The sequence below is a fragment of the Corvus moneduloides genome, chromosome 3 (assembly GCF_009650955.1).
Source record: "Corvus moneduloides isolate bCorMon1 chromosome 3, bCorMon1.pri, whole genome shotgun sequence".
Taxonomy (NCBI): Eukaryota; Metazoa; Chordata; class Aves; order Passeriformes; family Corvidae; genus Corvus; species Corvus moneduloides.
The window spans coordinates 46,326,219-46,331,283 of NC_045478.1; positions in this window are offsets into that span (position 1 = coordinate 46,326,219).

The window sequence follows — 5,065 nt, forward strand, 5'->3', positions numbered from 1 at the left end:
CCCACTGATATTGACAGCATTTGCAAAAAGCATGGGAAGTTTCTCCTCAGCAGAGGCTGCTGTTTGTCTGCATTCTTGTCTTCCAACAAGAGCAATTTTTAAGATTTGTCCTCTGATGAGCAAAACAGCACAAATTCCAGGGTGCTCTTGCACACAACTCATTTCTGTTGCAGTGACCGACAGACAATCTGAGCTCATCTGCGTTCATGCCATTGGGCTGCACTGGAAGAAACACTTGTGCTGGCTGAGTGCACTCTAGAATCAGTTTAGGGACAGGCTCGGCCACAATACAGTCTCCCAACTTCATCTTCCCTGACCCTGGCAAGGTACCTGCCACAGAGAAAAGGTACCAATTCAGTTCTCTTTGCTGCTTCCATTTTTAAGGCAACATTCAGAAAGCAATTAGTTTTCTGAGAGGTTTGCGATGAGTGGAGATACAATTTAAAAGCAGGCTCCATCCATTAAGGTAGTCAATGTAAAAAGAAGCTGGTTTGAGCTGAATGCAACGAAACCAACTTGTGGACAAACTGTAATTAGCTCCAACTGTCTGATTTAAATGAATATCACAGAAAAATTCTGTGGTAATAACCCACGGATAGATACCACCTGTGTGTTCATGTGACATTTAGGGTACAAACTAAATATGCTGAACCCAAAATGTTTGTTCTGCAAAGAAAACCAGGGTTCTCAGCCCACTAAAACAAAACATGAAAACAAACCCCACTCATCTTGTTACAGATTTGTTATTTTAGGGGCCTTTATTTGTCTGTTGGTTTTTCACCTGCAAAAATTCAGATCCCCTTTGCTAGGAAAAGGAAGCAGAGGGAGTAGACATTTGCTGCAGTGCTAAGAATCTCAAGTTCTCCAGGAATCACATATTAAAAGTGTATTTTCTTGGTCTTTTACTTGCTTTTCTTGGTCTTTTACTCTTCAAATAGAGATCACAGTACTAGGTTTAAGCAATTAAAGGATGTCCAAGACACACCAGGAGAGGAGCCTTTTTTTCCCACAAAACAAACCCGCAGCTTTTTAACAAACTCTACTTTTTTTTTCCTTTTTCTGTATAAGTAATATAATTTCCCCTTTGACACTTAAGTATGGATTTGTATTTAAACTTTCACATTCTGTGAATGTTTTACAACATACCCTGTGCACAAAAGAAACATTTTCTATCTAATACACTCTAAGTCAAAGAAGCAGTAATCTGTTAGGCACTTGTTCCTCCAAATAGAACGATAATTTATGTCAGTACAAGCCTTTTGCCTGCTGCTAATTGTGTTAGTTTAGCACAGCCTGGTTTTAGTGGGGGGGAGAAAAGCTGCTTGAAGCGTCTATGTCTGGCACAGAGCCAATCGCTGAGGTCTCTGACGATGGGCAGGTTACTAGCCCAATTAGACAATTGTGTAAGCTCTCTGTGATTACCTGTTTAAGAAAGGAAAAACCGCGGGAAGCTCTCTTTCTTCTCCGGAGGGGTGGTGAGGTGGCTGCCGGGGATCATCCCGGGGGGTGGGGGGGGGGGGGTTGGTGGGAATCATCTCTTACACACCTGTATGCTGATTTTATCCTGCTGACTCTCGCTCCTCTTTCCTCACACCCAGCCAAATGAACCAGCTGTCTCCGCCTGGGTTTCCCCTGTTGCTACTGGTCCTAGTACATTCCCAATGGTGAGGTGGAAAGCTGCTTTCCCCAGCCCAGCTCAGAGCTCAGTCCTGACTGTGCTTGGGCACAGGCCAGTGGTGATGTGCTCCAGGAAAGGGAAATGGTGGAGGTGTGATGGGAAAATGCCCACAAAACAGTAATGCTGTTTAAAAAGATGCCTTTGAAGTCCTGCCTCTGAGCAGGTTTTTGTCTCTCCTGAAAGTGACTGCATGCCTCATGCCTCCACACTCATCCCAAAGCACTTAGAGATCAGGCCAAGTCCAGTTTAGCTGGAGCAGCTATGTTAGCTGCCCTCTGTAAGGCTTAAGCCAGCAACCCAGCCAAAGAACTGTGTCACTGCCAGCTTTCCTAAGTACACCTGCACAGAGAAGTAGCCGAAGGAACCAGGTTATGGACTTGACTGGAAGATAAAATTTGCAGCTTTTTGAAATGGATTCCCTCCTCTCGTGTCTCTTTGTGGACCTATGTCAGCTTTTGAAAAATTAAACGAGGAAATGCAGAGAAAAACATAGATCTCTGTTTGGTTTTCTAAGTGAGTTGTAGTCGTCATGAAGTGTCCCTTGAAAGCCTAACAAAGTACTTGTAGACATGAATGATGAAACCCTGGAAATTTTTGGCCACAAAAAGGTTTTATAGAAAAAGCTTTTCATAAAGATTTGGAGAGAAGCCCAAGTACACGGAAAGGTTAAAAAAAAGTGCAAAGTGAAACTCCAGAAGGTGGTGTGATCAGGGTAATTATTTTGGAAAAACCTGCAGGAGAACAGACATTTAAAATCTTAGAAGATTCATATTTCTTCACAGTATTTTGGCAGACAATGTCTATACTATTATTACATTCCTTAGTTTTCTGGAACAGGATGGAGCACTGAGTGACAGCGAACACAAGAGTGTTGATGGAATAGCGTACAAGTGGATGCATGTCAAGAGGCACTGCCTTTGATCTGTTCTTTGCTATGAAGGATGACAGGGAGCTGTTATCCCAAAAGCACTTTGCACAGGAAATCAGGATGTGGCTGTAACAGATATTAATCCCCCAGGGGAAAGCTAAGGATTAATTCAAGCATGGTAAATTGCAGTGACTGAGCAGTAGTCAGCTACAGTAGGTGTAATACTGGAGGTTGTAATAATACTTACACTCATCCCTATGCAAAGCCCTAATATCTACTTCGCCTTTGACTTAGGGGTCTTAAAGAGTTTTCTGGAAAATAAAGTTCTCAAGGCTTTAAAAAGGTATTTAACCAACACACAGGCATGGCATGGCACAGCTGTAACTTAGATTTGTAAATTATTTTATGTGCATTAAATGCTAAGTAAATATTCTTGTGAATTAAAATCCAGCTAACATTTAAGCTCACTGAAAATGCTTTGTTCTACCTGTAGTCATAATAACTGTATCAACTGAAAAGTACTTTGTTCTGTTAAAGGGCCCAAAAAGAGTTCATCAACTTTTGCAGTGTTGTTGAGCCACTCCACATTGCTCTCCTTACTGAAAAAAAGAGTACAGCGACTATATTGCAATCAATACCAAGTGATCCCGCAACTTTTGCTCTGTATTTCATCTCTGCACTCTCTAATGACTTTCATATTATCATCAGCATGCTCTCAGGAAGTTTACATGTCAGGGCTAATTAACTAGGATGGTTTGTCTTCCTTTATTAATCCCCTAAGTACTGAAAACCCATTCCCCTTTAAGCAGGAGCAGCTGTGACCAACATGGCATCAGAGATGCAAAGCCAGCATTTTATTCAGAAGCACTTGCTACAACATTTCTGAGAGAATAATTGGAGTAACTGTTGTAATTCCAGTAATAACGTTAAATTGTGTCTTTACAATTTGACTTCCCGAAACTCCATCCAAACGATTTGTGAATGTATATGTGATAGCCTGTCATGCACAATGTTGCTCTAGAAATTGCTTCAAAGATACTTTCCAAGCCTGTACTTTTGCAATTAGGCTCTACCTAGATGCCAAAAATTTACTGAAGAACCAAGCCCTTGCCTTTTTATTGTATCAGTATTGCCTTTTTTTTTTTTTTTTACTAAATCACTTCTTTTGTTAGATCTTTGTTTTGCTTACTAATGCATATATCAAGTAAAGTAGCCTATTTTCCATAAGGAGATTATAATTCAATTGTCCTCATTTCTTGAAGGGAAATAGTATAGGAAAAAAAAAAGAAGGCATTTAGTATTTGCATACCAGTTCAACAATTATATTTTTTGAATTTAAATACATTGGGCTTGTTTGCAAAATGACTATTTCAAAACAAGGGTTATCTAAAATACATTCATATTATTGAAAGAGTTTTGGTTGTTGAATTAACCTTTTCTACACTTGCCATTTACTGAAATATCTATGATGGACTAGAACCAGGGAGCTGTTGTTCAGCCTGTAGAAACATCATGTGGATCATGGCTAGCATGTTTCTTTACATTAATTGAGGTCTAGGGGTTCACCAGCTCTGCCACTGCACACCTGACACCTGAGCACTGGGCTACAGCTGATTTTCTGTGTTTATCAAGTAATCTTATTTCCTATCGATTTTATAAAAATTTTCAGGTATGCAGTTTCAGGTAGTAAAATGTATCACTTTTGGTAAACTAACATAGTTATTATTATCTTGCTTGAGAATTGGCACCAAACTTCTGTTATTCTATGTATCAATTTTGTGCAATTCAATAAATGGAAAAGTAGCTATTTTCTGTTATATTTAGTTAAAATATACTATTTGTTCCACGATTTTCAAGAGTTGTCAAAGCTAAGTACGTCACCACATATCACAAACAGGACTGATACAAGTGCCTCTTATAAAAGCTTCCGAATGTCTCCTTTATGAGACTGTACTTTACTAAACTTGCAGGTACCCAGTTTGGGGGTTTGAACAGAATTTCCTACATCGTGTCATTTGTTACTTTGGGGGAAGGTTAATTCAGAACAGCTCAGTCAGTCCATAAATAAGGCTAAGGAAAATCATGGAGTTCAGTAGAATACAGTTGCCTAAAGAAGAAAAATTAAGGTTGAAAAGGCCACATTAAATTTAAAATCTTTGGCCAGGAAAAACTAAAATTGAATTCATTATTACAACTGTAGAGTCAAGTGGTGAGATTGGGAGACACTAGAGGCAAATACCTAAAAAAAAAAAAAATTAGAGGCAGAAGATTGTGTGTGTTTTTCACATGAGACTGTCACAACAATGATGGTCGGTAACAGCAACATGGCTTTGGAAACAGAGTTGCAAAATCTCCCACTGAAAACACTAAGATACAGACTTCAAAGAAACGTAGGTAAATTAAACTGGAGATATTCTCCGCCAAGTAAGTCTAGAAATTTCAGGCTAGTCAGCAACATAATACTAAATTTATAATGGCAAAAGGCAAAGTAGAAATAAAGCAACCAAAAAAGCAACAAA